At 42.8% G+C, this 15,938-nt stretch overlaps 1 protein-coding gene and 1 pseudogene across 11 annotated transcripts in view; one reads left to right on the forward strand and one right to left on the reverse strand.

Moving 5' to 3' along the window:
* Positions 1-15,938, reverse strand: part of TTC7B (tetratricopeptide repeat domain 7B) — a 297,044-nt gene that overhangs the window by 231,248 nt on the left and 49,858 nt on the right. The gene's annotated exons all lie outside the window — the stretch shown is intronic.
* LOC100434829 (small ribosomal subunit protein uS13-like) lies at positions 12,940-13,490 on the forward strand (annotated as a pseudogene).

Genomic DNA, 15,938 nt, shown 5'->3' on the forward strand with positions numbered 1-15,938 from the left:
GCCCTGTGCAGGGGTGTAGAGGGGAGGAGAATATGCCAATGGAAACCACCAAATGCTGGGGGGAAGCAGAGGGACAGGGACGCCGGCCTGGATCCCCTGTGAGGTCCCTGTCAATCCAGAGCATCTATGATTTTTGGAAGTCTCTTGGCTGGGAGCCATAGTTGGTCCCTTCTGGGTGCTTTCCTGAATTGCTGTTTTCCTGCCACAGACAGCATATCCTTCTTAGGAGGTGTGCACACAGGTCCACACACAAACACACACACATCCCTCATAAAAGAAGAGGATGCCAGCCTTGGATTAGACATTCCCCTGCTAGAGCAGATGGTCTTTCAGTGTCCCTTCCGGCTCCACAATTCTGTGAGCAAATGAGATGCTAGGTCAACCTGAGTGCTCACTAACTGAGAGTCTGCAACTTGAATTTATGCTCTTTCAGTCTCTATTTAGTAACCCTATGATAGTAATAAAGATAACATGTATTGGGTGCTAGTTACATGCCAGATACTGTTCTCAGAGTTTGCGATAATTCATCTATAAACGCTATGAGGGAACCCTATGTGAAAACCCTACGAGGGGGGATTTACTATCATCTCCACATTGGAGATAAGGAAACTAGGGCTCTAGTCTGTCAAGTAACTCACCCAAGAGTGTACAACTGGTAAGTAAGTGGCAGAGCTAGGATTCCAACCCAGACAGCCTAACCCCTGAGTTCTCATTCTCGGCCTCTACCTCACACTGTCATCCCTATGATGTATCTGTCTTTATATGTAAAGCAGTACAGCGGAGTGGCTAAGACTGTGGGATCTGATGCCAGACTCCTTGCTTTCTAATCCACAGCTGATTTTATATGCAAAAATGCTAAGCGTTTAGAACAGTGCCTGGCATATAGCAGACACACAGAAAACAGTAACTCTGATTATTATTATTTATTACCTCACTATTAGATTTAGGCAACAGTAGGCTGGAAAGTCTCCAAGTAGAAGAATTGTATTTGTTTATTATTATTTTTGTATATATTAAATAACAGCTTGATTGAGATATTATTCACATACCATAAAATTCACCCATTAAAAGTGTACAGTTCGGTGGTTTTAGTATATTCACATAGTCGCCAGTAGCTAATTCCAGAACATTTTCATCACCCCCTGAAAAGCCCCATCTCTATCAGCAGTTCCTCCCTATTCTACACTTCTCCCAGCCCCCGGGAACCGCCAATCTGCTCTCTGTCTCTATGTATTTGCCTCTTCTGGATGGTTCATATAAATGAAATCATACAGTATGGGATCTTTAGTATGTGGCTTCTTTGACTTAGCACAATGTTTTCAAGATTCATAGCTGTTATAACAAATATCAGAACTTCATTCTTTTTTTTCAATTGAGGTGAAATTCACATAACATAAAATTAATCATTTTAAAATGATTACTTCAGTAGCATTTAGCACATTCACAATATTACACAGCCATGACCTCTATCTAATTCAAAAACTTCATTCCTTTTTATTGCCAAATAATATTCCATTATACAGATATACCACTTTTTATTTACGCATTCATCAGTTGATGAACAATTGGGTTGTCTCCACTTTGGGGATGTATGAAGAATGCTGCTATGAGCATTGAGGTATTGGCTCTTGTTTGGGCACACATTTCCAATTCTCTTAGATATATACCTAGGGATGGAATTAGACACACACCTAGGGTGGACCACGTGGTAACCTGTCTTGTTATATTATTTTTCATCTTTCTTCTAAAAATCACCTCTACTATGTAACTGCTGAACTGCGGGGTCAAATATTAAGAGTGAAAATCCAGAGCTGGGCACAGTGGCTCATGCCTGTAACCCTAGTGCTTTGGGAGGTCAAGGCAAGAGGATTACTTGGGGCCAGGAGTTTGAGACCAGCCTGGAAAACATAGTGAGACCTCATCTTTAAAAGAAATAATTTTTTTTTTTTTTGTATTAGCTGTGCGTGGTAGTGCACACATGTAGTCCCAGCTACTTAAGAGGCTGAGATGGGAGGATCACTTGAGCCCAGGAGTTCAAGATTACAGTGAGCCATGATCATGCCACTGCACTCCAGCCTGGGCAAAAGAGCAAGACCCTGTCACTTAAAAAAAAAAAAAAAAAAAAAAACAAGAAAATGTCTGGCTTCTGACAGACCTGGATTCAAACCCTTGCTTCTCCATTTACCAGCTCTGTGATTTGCAGCAAGCTACTTAACATCACAGAGCCTCTGTTCCTCATCAAGCAAATGAGCAAAATAGCACTTGTTTCAACTGACTGTTAGAAGGCTCGGCCCAGTGCCTGGCATACAGTAAATACTCGATAAGTACTCTTATCAATATATGCCTTTCCTGGGACAATGATAATCCTCCTCAATTTGTTTTGAGGGGTAGCTGAAAAATGCAGAAAAGCATCAAGAAGACAATAACAACCACCCATATTCCCACCGTTCAAAATCAAACACAGTTCACATTTTGGCACAGACCCACAACCTTACTAACACATGATGCCTTATAATTTTGGTCTTGGTTCTAGTTTCCTTCCTAAGAAGAGGGGACTCATCACACCAGTGATGAGTAAGTGTAGCCTCTGGGGTCCCCAACTATAGCAAGGAGTGAGAGCAGCCAGTGAACAGGAGTCCTGAGCTTGCTCCATTCCACAAATTCTCACTAGGCACCAACTGCGGGCAGCACTCTGGGCTAGGGGTGGGCTTCACACAACAGGACTCTGCCCTTAAGAAATCTCTTTGTCCTTGAGAAATTTCACCTCTAGTAGAAGAGAAAGATGTTTTATTTTATTTTCTTCTTTTTTGTTTTTTTGTTTTTTTGAGACGGAGTTTCGGTCTTGTCACCTAGGCTGGAGTGCAACGGCGCGATCTCGGCTCACTGCAACCTCTGCCTTCTGGGTTCAAGTGATTCTCCTGCCTCAGCCTCCCAAGTAGCTGGGATTACAGGCACGCGCCACCACGCCCAACTAATTTTTTGTATTTTTTAGTAGAAACAGGGTTTCACCATGTTAGTCAGGCTGGTCTCAAACTCCTCACCTCAGGTGATCTGCCTGCCTCGGCCTCCCAAAGTGCTGGGATTACAGGCGTGAGCCACTGCTCCTGGCCGAGAAAAATGTTTTCAAAACAATGTTAAAAATGCAGTGACTGAGACAGACATGGTGTCACAGAAGAATTAAGAACAAGCACCTCAGCCAACCTGAACTAAAGCTCCAGCTCTCTGAGCTTCCTCTGGACTCTCTAAGTCCCTGCTTGCTTCCAAAAAGAGAACCAATGAGAATCTGACTAACACAAGCAACATTAAATATGAATATGGGTCAGTGGCAATAAAAGGGTTCTTACTCTTCTTACACTGTCTAAATATAAACAGGAAGCTTTGACCAGCAACCTGAGATGAGCGGCCACATGCAATACACCCATCTAGCCGCCCACCATGAGCAGAATCCAGAATGGGAAGAGGCTGAAGAGATCATGGAGTCAGAGATAAACAGTTAGCAGAAGGCTTAACGTGGTGGATCTCCACCAGGCATGGCCCCACAGCGCCCCCTCACAACCCCTACTCCCACATCTCTGGGTTTCCTACATAGGCAAAAGAAAGCACGCCGGAAAGCTCCCCTGAACCACGTCGTTCCCTCCACTCATGGACTTTTCTATAAAACTACTTGTTTCACTGCACCCTAAGTCATCTCAATGATTCCAAAAATGAAAAGCAGTCCTGGCGCGGTGGCTCACATCTGTATTCCCAGCACTTTGGAAGGACAAGGTGGGAGTATCATTTGAGCCCAGGAGTTTGGGGCTGCAGGGAGCTATGATCGCACTACTGCACTCCAGCCAGGGTGACAGGGCAGGACCCTGTCTCTAAAAAAAGAAAGAAAGAAAAGAAAAGCAGATTGTCAAGGAAAAAAGATCGAGCTCTATCTTCTCTCCTGTCCTCTCTTTGCAAATGAAGAGATTCAAGCTCAGAGATGATTTGCCCAAGGTCACATGGGCAAATCCTGATCCAATGAGCTTACTACCACAGCAGGTCCACAGCAGTTGCCACACAGCTCCCAATAGACTGGAGACTTTTTCTGCCGGGGAAAAGGCAATGTCAGTGGTCACTTGTCTGTCCTATGGCTCTAGGATGACACCTAGAAGATCATGGTCATTAGCAAATATCCAATTCAAAAAGGCTGGGATTAGATCTCACTTGAAGACATGAATCTCTCAAGGAACACTCCAGGAAAATCCTCTTTGGGCTTTTATAGTCCTTATGACCAGGAATTTTCGGTCCACGAAAAATATGACGTACTCCAATTCCTGCTAAAGCAGGAAACACACCTTTACATCCTTTCTCTTTGTAAATACCCACGCATTGAATGTTTAACGTATTAAATGCTGTCAGCTTCTAAGAGAGTCTCTATAGATATGGTCTCAGAAAACAATAAAGGGGCACATCGGTGAAGGCTCAGCTGCTGCCTGGGAACAGCCAGGGCCTGTGAGTGTGAACGCCTCCCAGAGAGCTCGGCTTGGTGAGTCCCTAAGGAGGCTCACTAACGCGAGGTTAATCAAGAGAGTTGGCAAGTTTGCCTTTCTTCTCCATCCCTGAACTCGAGTTGAATCGCGGAATCAACCCAAGTTCAGGGGCTTCAAATGGTCAGCCGGCCTTGGGGGACCACTGTCCCGGTGGCCGCGGCAGGAACCAGTCCTGCAGTCCTGCGGCGGCACCTGCGCGGGAGGCAGGGCAGGTGCTCCAGGACGGCGGGGCGGGGCGGGGCGGGGCGAGAGAGCGAGGAGGGGCGGGGCGAGACGGGGCAAGAGCGTGGGGCGGGGTGGGGCGGGGTCGGGGAGAGCAGTGGGCGGGGCGGGGCGAAACGCGAGGCGAGGGGAGGTGGGCGGGGCGGGGCGGGGCGGGCACGGTCCCAAGGCCGACCCGTCCGAGGACGCACGGAGCAGTTCCGCGCATGCGCGACTGTGGCGAGCGACTACGCTACAACGGGGCTCCCGCGACCCCTGGCGGCGGCTGCCGAGGGGCTGCGGGACGACCTTGGGCGGCAGCTAGCAGCGAGTCCTAGCTGATGTGGCCCTGAGTCAGCTTTTAGAGGTCCCAAGACTCGTTCACAGACCGCTAAACGCAAACTAAGGCACCTCCCAGCACACCAGGATCGACGTGTCCTCCTTCAGTCCGGACTTGGCGGAATCTGCACCTGGGAGCCCCTCCCGAAACGACCTGCCAGCCGCAGTCCAGAAAGCAGGCACCCCTCACTCCCCCTCTCAAATGGGGGCTCTATTCCTGTCTCTAGCCCTAGAGTTGTTGTGAGGATAAAGGAAGCTAAGGGACAAGTGCTTAGAACAGTGTCTAGAAGGAATTATTTTAATGCTGTAGTCATTATTAATAATGTATTATATTTTTACAATTCCAGAACCTGGCACACAGTAGGTACTCAACAAACCGTTCCTCTGTCTGTCTTGAGAGACTGCGGTGGGCCCTGCAGGGCAGCTGCCTGCCTCTGCCTGGTTCAGGGAAGGCCCAGCCAGGCCGGCCCCAGCTTCCTTCCTGCTCTTCTGCCCCACTCCGGCCCACTCCGGAGAGCCACGCTCTGAGCCGCACATGACTCTCTCCTTCTCCACAGAACAATCTGTGTTCTGCTCCCGCCCCCGAGAGAGTTCTGAGCTTTCCAAATATGGATGCTTTTTGCATTCCCAAAGCATCACGAACATTTGGGAGAAGAAAATGAACACCAGACATGGTTTGGAAACGATGGAAGCCAAGGGATGGGTGGTGACGGAACAAGCACCGTACTAGGAGTTTTAAAATATAAAACACGAGTCTGGCCTAGGTGATGTCTTACAACCTCACTAGCTTTGTAGCAGTCTAGGCCCCAAGGAGATCCTATAAGTAAGCACCCAAACCCTAAGAATAAAAACTACAGCGGCCACCACCACACATTGCAGAGGCGAAAACTGCATTAAGGAGGCCCAGAGAGTCACCTGCCGTCAGAGGAAATGAGCAGTGGGAGGCAGTCCCTTGAGAGCCAAACGGCTTGAAAGTTGACAAATTGAGATGAACCAGCTCGTCGGTGAGTGTAGGCAGAAGAGGCATTAGACACAAGAGTATTTGTTTTTATATCAGACCCAAACCAAAACCTATTTTCACCTGAAATGGAGTGGATCTCAGAATATACTGAGAAGGTTGCCCTTTTGCTTAGGCACCTTGTGTGTTATTCAGCTAGAGTTTATCTTCAATAGTGTGCCCCCGGATGCCAGGGCAAAATGTTAAAGAATGGCCCCGTCACAGGCACCCCTGTGCAGCAGGCACTGTTGTCCCTGGCGCAAATGCAGGGAGATAAAGCAGGCAGCTTAGATATGACACAGCCTCAACACCCAACCCAGAATAAGCACTCACATATTTGCTGATTTAATGAATTAATTAATTATACAGTCTGGTTTGAGAGAGGCAAATGGCAGATGTGAAATAATTAAAATCTGAATGCCAAATTAGATGGTACTAGCTATAAATAGAGGTGGAATCAGAGGATGGAGAGACTGGTGTGGACAAACGGGGCTGGAGAGGTCTGTATGCAACAACGGGTGTCACCAAGGGCGGACTCAGCACAGGGAAGAGATGACTCCCAGATGGATGGAGAAGATAAACAGAGGTGGGGGGTTGGCCTGGCAGGGGTGATGGCAGGTGGGCAAGGAGGCAGGCAGCCTACAGCAGAGGATGGGTGGGACACAGCAGGACATGCAACCAGCCTGCCAAGACTAAGACATATCCTCCACAGTCTGCAGAGGTGCATGCCATACCTAGACCTGCCAGGGTTAGCAGGAGGACTTGAACTCGAGATTCAAGCAATAAGGGAGAGGATGACTCTTTTTTCCAGATAATTAGCTCCTGATTATCTCAACGTGGTACATTTAAACCTCACACTGGCTTGTCCTGACACTCAGGCTGCTGTTTACACTCTTCACCACATTTTAACATCACCTTAACTGAGAATGTAAATCCGGCACAAATGTCCAAATGCTCATGTATTTCAGGCATTGTAAACCCCAGGGGAAAGCTCTGTGTCATCGGCATCCCTCCACCCCTTCACTAGCCCAGAGCCCTGGGGGGTATTCTGCTTATAGGTGGAGCTGTCCTGTTACTTGCTGGGGCCTTGCAGGGCCCAGCTTCTAGCCATGCCCTCCAAATGAGCTTCAGCCACTCCTGGGTTTTAACCAAGTCCTGCACCTATATGCAGACCTATTCCTGAATCCTGACCAACAAGCCAATAGCCTGGAAACCTTTATGCTGAGCACTAGCCAAGAATTCCAATGTTTCCCCAGGATAGCACCCTCTTGTGGACAAAGGGATTTCACCATGTTCAACCAATCCAGTATCTTCCCTCTACCCTCCAAGGAAAATGGGCTCCTTCTCCTGAAATCGCCTTTGCAAAAATTGTTAACAGTGAGAAAATTATGACAGTTAAAGAAATCTGATCTAACCAACCCCTATCTTGCCATTAACCCCCAAACTATGGTATTCCTGGGCTTAGGTCAAGCTAACTTTAGGAGATATTTAGTTTATAGTTTAAATGATAATAGCACTTCCCCAAAACTCAACTGCCTCTGTCAAGCTAATGAAAGACCACTAGGTTAGGAGGATGAGAGGAGCCTGAATTCTGCTAAGGCATAAGTGATTACCAGCCATTGTTCCAAAGGTCACAAGATTTGCAACTTCCCCAATTACTCCTGCAGATAACATCACTACTGTAGAACCTAAGATTGGCCTTTTGAGGTATCTCTTCAGGTTTTCGCATTTCTGACAACCAACAGCCCCACCAGATCCACCACAGGGCCATGCCTTGTGGCCCCACCCAGAAGCGGGCTCAGCACATGAAGACCATTTTCCACACCCCTATGATTGCATCCCCAACAAATCAGCAGCACCCATTCCCTTGCCTGCCAAACTATCCCTGAAAAACTCTAGCCTCCGAATTTTCAGAGATTGATTTGATTAATAACTCCATCACCCATGTGGCACAGCCAGCCTCATGTCAATTAAACTCTTGATTGGACTGCCGTGGGTCTCAGTGAGTTGGTTTTGTCTGTGCAGTGGGCAGGAAGAATGCAATGGGCGATTACACTCCTGCAGTCTTCACTTGGTTTGACAACATCATTACCTGCCCAGCGAGCTAAGCTAAAAATTTCACTGTCATCTGGATTCCTCCCTTAACCACCTTCTCATACCAACTCCCAACACACACAGCCTATCTCTCTGGCCTACTGCTTCTCTTTCAAATGACTCTGGATTCTGACTTGCCTGCCCCTGCCTTGCTTCTGCCCTTTGTACTTGGAATCCGGGCTTTTGCAATACCTCTGATATCTGTCAGGACCCAGTTAGGATAATGAAAACACTATAGTTCTTTCAAATAAAGGGAATTGAATGTATGGAATTGTCTGCATAGGAGATGAAAGAGATAAGAGGCCAAACAGGATGGTTTTGTACCCCCGAATTCTGAAATCGCAGGAAGCACTAACATCCCTAGGACTGGAAAGAACATGGGGAGGAGGTAGAGTCTTAAGAGCCCAGAAGCTGGGGCCGTAGAGAGCCAAAACCCAGAGGAAGCTCCCTAACGGGCACTAAAACTACAGAGAAAGGTTTCATCCAACAGGAGCTAGGACAACTGAAGAAACACCATTGCTGGCAAAGGTGCTGCCTGAGGCAGAGAGAAATACCCTGGCTTATCTCTCTCTTCCAATTTCCTACCAATGCCTCTGCTTGACCAAACCCAGGCAGAAACCACTGACTTGGGCACCTGGGAAACAGCCTGCAGAATTCAGCCCACTGAAATACAGAACAGCGAAAGGGCCCAAAGCCAACTAACCCCCTTAACCAGTCTCCTTCGCTAGAATCTTTAATTCCTTCTCATCTATTCTCCACTCTGTGCCAGAAAGATCTTTCTTGCTTAAAAGCTTAATTAAGTCATTCCTCCTGCTTAAAACTTGGCAGGGGCTGGCAGTTTCCTGGCAGAAAAAATAGGACTTATCCATCAGGCTGATTTTGTCAATCAATTGCAAATATAGGAAGTGCTGCTTCCCTTCACTATGACATGTATCGGGTTTGCTCTATAACATGAGATGGGCTCCTATTCAAAGTATTGCTGTAGAACAGAATGGAGACTACTCCTCAAAGCCATCACCCCTGAAACTGGGAAATAACTAAAGATAACTACTTTTGGATCAGTGTTGTTTGCCATGATCAAGAGGCTAAGGGCTCCAATGAAAACATACCATACAAAAGAACAGGGAGAGCAAGTAAAGGCTATTAAAATCTATTAAAACAACAGAGTAACTAGAGATTGAATTGGCAATCAAACAACTTCTACAAAGAAAAGCCCAGGCTCAGATGGCTTCCTTGGTGAACTGTACCAAATACTTAAAGAACTACCACCAATTCTTCACAAACTCCTCCAAAAAGCAGAAAAGGAGGGAACACTTCACAACTCATCCTATGACACCAGTGTAACATTGACACCAAAACCAAAGGCATCACAAGAATACCACCAATATCTATTATGAATATAGGTATTAAAATCCCCCTACAAAATATTAGCACATGTAACCTAGCAATGTATTAAAAAATCATAGACCATGACCAAATGGGATTTAATTCAGGAATGCAAGATTGGTTTAATATATGAAAATCATTCAGTGTAAAACACCATATTTAAAAAATAAAGCATAAAAATTACATGAACAATGCAATAAAAAAAATTAGACAGTGTCTAACACCCTATAATGATAAAAACACTCAACAAACTAAAAACAGACAAGAGCTTCTTCAAGTTGATAAAGGCTATCTATGAAAATGCCACTGCTAACATCTTAATGGTGAAAAACTGAAAGCTTTCCCCCTAAAATAAGGATGTCCACTCTGGTCATTTCTAATCAACATTCTACTGGAGATACTAGCCAGCACAATTAGGCAATACAAAGCAACAAAGTCATCCAGATTGGAAAGGAAAATGTAAAATTATCTTTATTTGCAAATGCCATGATCTTATATATTTTAAAGCCCTAAAGAATCCACAAAAACAACATAACAGCTAATAAATGAGTTCAGCAGGGTTAAAGGATACAAGATTAATAAACAAAAATGAGCTGTATTTCTATACCTTAGTAATGAGCAATCTGAAAGTGAAATTTAAAAAATAGTTTCACTTATAATAACATAAAAAAGAACACTTAGAATAAATTTAACAAAAGGAATGTAAGACTTGAATGCCAAAAAAATCTACAAAACATTTTTTAAAGAAATTAAAGAAGACATCCCATGTTCATGGATTGGAAGACCTGATATTGTTAAGACAGCAATACTTCCCAAATCGATCTACAGATTCAACACAATCCCTATCAAGTATTATTTCTTATGCTAATTTACAACCTGACCCCAAAATTTATATGAAATGTAAGCCAAAAAAATCTTGAAAAAGAAGAGCAAAGTTAGAAAACACACTTCCCAAACTCAAAACTTACTACAAAGCTACAGTAATAAAGACAGTGTGGTACTGGCATAAGGACAGACATACAGACCAGTGGAAAAGAACAGAGAGTCCAGAAATAAACACTTACATATATGCTCAACTAATTTTCAACAAGGATGCCAAGACAATTCATGGAGAAAGAACAGTATTTTCAACAAATTGTGCTGCAACAACTGAAGATCCACATACAAAAAGAATGAAGTTGGATGCTGACCTCACAAAAATATACAAAAATTAACTCAAAATGGATCAGACACCTAAATTTAAGAGTAAAAACTATAAAACTCATAGAAGAAATCACAAGAGTAAATCTTCATAAACTTGATTAGGCAATGGTTTCTTAGATACAAAACCAAAACGACAAAAATAATAAAAGAAAAAAATGAACTGGACTTAATCAAAATGAAAAATGTTTGCATTTCAAAGGACATCACTTAGAAAGTGAAAGACAGTCCACAAAATTGTAGAAAATATTTACGAACCATATATCTGTAAAAGAAATTATATTTAGGATGTATAAAGAACTACTACAACTCAATAATGGAAAGACAAATAACCGAATTAAAAATGGGCAAAGAATCTGAATAGATATTTCTCCAAAGAAGATATACAAATGGCCAATAAGCACATGAAAAATTGCTTAATACCACTTATCATTAGGGAAATGCAAATAAAAACCACAATGAGATACCATTTCATACACTCTAGGATGGCTATAATCAAAAAGACAGATAACAACAAGTGTTGATGAGGATGTGAAGAAATTAGAACCTTCACGCAGGTGAGCTGCTTTGGAAAACAGCTTGCAGTTCCTCAAAAACTTACACTCAGAGTTACCATGTAATCCAATAATCCCACCCCTAAGTATATATCCAAGATAAATGAAAACCCAAAATGTTTTGGATGGGATTATGTTCACCAAAAAACCTGTACACAAATGTTCATAGCAGCATTATTAATAATAGTCAAATAATAGAAACAACCTGCTGTCCACCAACTGCTGAATGGATTAACAAAATACGCAAAATGGTATATCCATACAATGTAATATTCAGCCACAAAAAGAAATGACACATGCAGCAACATATAAGGACCTTTAAAACATTATGCTAAATGAAAGAAGCCAGATACAAAAAGTGCATGATTTCATTTATACAAAATGTCTAGACTAGGCAAATCTATAGAGACGGGGTATAGATTAGTGGTTGACTAGGGCTATAGAGTTGGGGTGGGGGTTCAGGAAATGGGAAGTGACGGCTAATGGGTAAAGGTTTCTTTTTTGGAGTAATAAACATTTTCTGAAATTGATTGTGGTGATGGTTGCACAACTCTGAATATACTAAAAACCACCGAATTGTACACTTTAAAGGGTTGAATTGTATGGTATATGAGTTATATATCAATAAGTCTGTTATTTAAAAAGCTATAAACAGAATTCCGGGAAGATGGTGGACTATGAAGCACCAGGAATCTATCTTCCCACACAGACAACTATTGTACTGGCACAATCTGTTCAATATCACTATTTTGGAACTCCAGGGTCTCTTAAAGGCTTACAATTTCCAGGAGAAAGCTTGATGGTAAATTGCAGTTAATTTCAGCTCTTAGCATAGTAGAAGCTGTGAACACATTCCTAGAGAAGCAAATATGAAGCTTGCAGGAGCTAGGGTGGGCAAAGAGCACCCTGTCCTCCAAATATTGGGTATCTGTGTTCTGATCACTGACTGCTGCTTCTGATCACAGGGGTGCAGACAAGAGGCAGTAGCCATTGTTGCTGCACCTCCCTTCATTATTGCAAGCCACCCCACATACACCAACAGAGGTGACATCCAGAGGATTTAAAGGGCCAGTGCCCTTCCTCCCCCCAGCCTCATTTTTCTCTTTCTCCCTTTTGAGAGCCAGACATTTGAGACTACAGCATTCAAAGGCAACTACATACATGGGGAAAATTAGATGGTTGACCATGCATGCCCATGGAAAGGCACAGAGTCAGAGAAGACCTAAGAAGACCTCAAATATATACCCCAGGCTGATCCTTGGCACAAAGACAGCCTACAACATTTTTTTTTTAAATAAACAAAAACAGCAAACCCTGAGAATGGGGAGAATCCTATTTCCAGAGTTACCACATTATTAGATTCAAATGTCTATTTTTCAACAACATCAAAAAAAAAAAAAAATCAGAAGGCGCACACACACAAAAATGGAAAAAAGCAGCCCATTCAGAGGAAAAGTATATATCAACTGAAACTGTCCTTGAAAAAGACCTGATGGCAGATCTACCAGACAAAGAAACAACCATTTTAAAGATGCTCCAGGGACTAAAGGAAGATGTGGTGAAAGTCAAGAAAATATATATGAACAAAATTGAAATGTCAAAAAGGACATAGAAAACCTAAAAAGAAACCAATAAGAAATTCTGGACAGGAGGCCTACGCACCGCCTCTTGTGCTGCCGCCATGTCTCTAGTGATCCCTGAAAAGCTCCAGCATATTTTGCGAGTACTCAACACCAACATCGATGGGTGGTAGAAAACAGCCTTTCCCATCACTGCCATTAAGGGTGTGGGCCAAAGATATGTTCATGTGGTGTTGAGGAAAGCAGACATTGACTGCACCAAGAGGGAGGGAGAACTCACTGAGGATGAGGTGGAACGTGTGATCACCATTATGCAGAATCCACGCCAGTACAAGATCCCAGACTGGCTCTTGAACACACAGAAGGACGTAAAGGATGGAAAATATAGCCAGGTCCTAGCCAATGGTCTGGACAACAAGCTCCATGAAGACCTGCAGCGACTGAAGAAGATTCGGGCCCATAGACGGCTGCACCACTCCTGGGGCCTTCATGTCCAAATTCAGCACACCAAGACCACTGGCCACTGTGGCCACACTGTGGGTGTGTCCAAAAAGAAATAAGTCTGTAGGCCTTGTCTGTTAATAAATAGTTTATATACCAAAAAAAAAAGAAAGAAAAGAAATTCTGGGCTGGGTGCAGTTAGCTCACACCTGTAATTGCAGCACTTTAGGAGGCTGAGGCAGGAGCATTGCTTGAGCCCAGGAGCTCAAGGTTACAGTGAGCTATGATAGTGCCACAGCGTTCAAGCCTGGGCGACAGAGCAAGACCGTGTCTCGATGAAAAACAGAAGTGAAATTCTAGAGCTGAAAAAGTACAATAAGTGAAATGAAAAATTCACTAGAGGGCTTCAAAGGCAAACTTGAGCAGGCAGTAAACTTTAAGACAGGACAATAGAAATTATTGAGAGTAAGTGCTATGGTTTGAATGTGTCCCATTAAAAGGATGTATTCAAGACTTAATCCCCATTGCAACAGTGTTGGGAGGTAGGGCCTAATGAGAGGTGACCATACCATGAAGACAGAGTGAGTGATTAATGCCATTATCTTGGGAGCGGATTCATTATAAGAGAGGAAGTCCAGCCCCCTTTTCCTTCTTTCTCTCACCCTCTCACCTTCCACCATGGGAAGCTAAGGCAAGAAGACCCTTGCCAGATGCTAGAACCTTCATATTGGACTTCCTAGCCTCCAGGAATGTGAGAAATAAATTATTTTCTTTATAAGCTACCCAGTTTCTTGTGTTATGTGACAGCAGCACAAAAATAACTAAGACACTGAAGAACAAACAGAAAAAAAGATTGAAGAAAAGTGAACAGAGCCTAAGAAACATGTGGAACACCATCAAGAGAACTAATATATGCACTGTGGGAATTATAGAAGGAAAAGGGGGAGAGAAAGGAGCAGAGAGGATAGTCAAAGAAATAATGACTGAAAACTTTTGAAATTTGGTGAAAGATATTAAGTGAAAAGTACAATTATCATTTATTGTACTTTTTCAGCTCCAGAATATAAACATTGAAGAAGCTCAACAAACTCCAAATAAAATGAACTGAGAAAGACCCATACAAAGGCACATTATAATAAAACTTTTGAAGGACAAAGGGAGAATCTTAAAAGCAACAAGAAGCAACTTGTCACATACAAGGGATCCTCAATAAAACTGTCAGCAGATTTCTCATCAGAAACATAGGAGGCCAGATTGCAACAGGCTGATATATTCAAAGTGCTGAAAGAAACAGACTCTTAACCAATGTATAAGTCCATTTTCACACTGCTATAAAGAACTTCCTTGAGCCTGTGTAATTTATAAAGGAAAGAGGATTAACTGACTCACAGTTCCACATAGCTGGGGAGGCCTCAGGAGACTTACAATCATGGTGGAAGGGGATGCAGCCACCTTCTTTACAAGGCAGTGGGAGAGAAAGAGTGAAGGAGAAACTTCCAAACACTTACAAAACCATCAGATCACATGATAACTCACTCACTTTCAGGAGAACAGCATGGGGAAAATGCACCCATGAACAAATCACCTTCCTCCCTTGATATGTGGGGAATACAGATCCCTCCCTCAACACATGGGTATTACAATAATGAGATCTGGATGGGGACACAGAGCAAACCATATCAACCAAGAATCCCATATCTGCCAAAGCTATCCTTCAAAAGTGAGAAATAAATTAAGAAATTCCCAAGTAAACACAAAAGCTGAGGAGTTTTTTTTTACCACTAGAACTGCCCTGCAAGAAATGCTCACAGAAGCTGTGCAAGGTGAAATGAAAGGACACTAAGCAATAACTCTAAGGTATATAAAGAACTAAGGATCTCAATAAAAGTGAATACATTAGCAATTATAAAACTAGTATTATTGTAACAATAGTTTGTAACTCCACTTTTTATTATCTGCATGACTTAAGAGACTAATATGTTTTTTAAATTATTACTCAAAAACTAGTATTATTATAACTTTGGCTTGTAATTCCATGTTTTGTTTCCTATATAATTTAAGAGACAATGCACGTAAAAGAATTATTAGCTTATGTTTTGGGGCACACAATGTATAAAGATATAATTTTGTGACATTGGTAACAGAAAGGGGTGGGGATAGAGCTTTACAGGAATGGAATCTTTGTATGTTAGTCAAGCTGGTATACATTTAAGTTAGAGTGTTAAACTTTAGGATATCAAATGGAATCTTCATGGTAACCACAAAGAAAATAGCTAGCAAATATACACAAAAGGAAATGAGAAAGAAATTTAAATAGTTCACTACAAAAAAACTAACAAAAAAAGACAACAATGCAGAAAGCAAGGGACAAAAAAGCTATAAGCCATGTAGAAAATATAGCAAATTACACAAGTAAGTCCCTCATCGGTACCTACTTTAAATGGAAATGGATTAAACTCTCCAACCAAAAGATGGAGATTGACAGAATGGATTAAAAAAACATGATCCAACTATATGCTTGTCTACCAGAGACTCTAGATCCACAGACACAAATACACTGAAAGTGAAAGAATGGAAAAAGATATTCCAACGGGACAAAGTGGCTCACATTTCTGATCCTAGCACTCAG

The sequence above is a fragment of the Pongo abelii genome, chromosome 15 (genome assembly GCF_028885655.2).
Source record: "Pongo abelii isolate AG06213 chromosome 15, NHGRI_mPonAbe1-v2.0_pri, whole genome shotgun sequence".
In the NCBI taxonomy this organism is placed as follows: Eukaryota; Metazoa; Chordata; class Mammalia; order Primates; family Hominidae; genus Pongo; species Pongo abelii.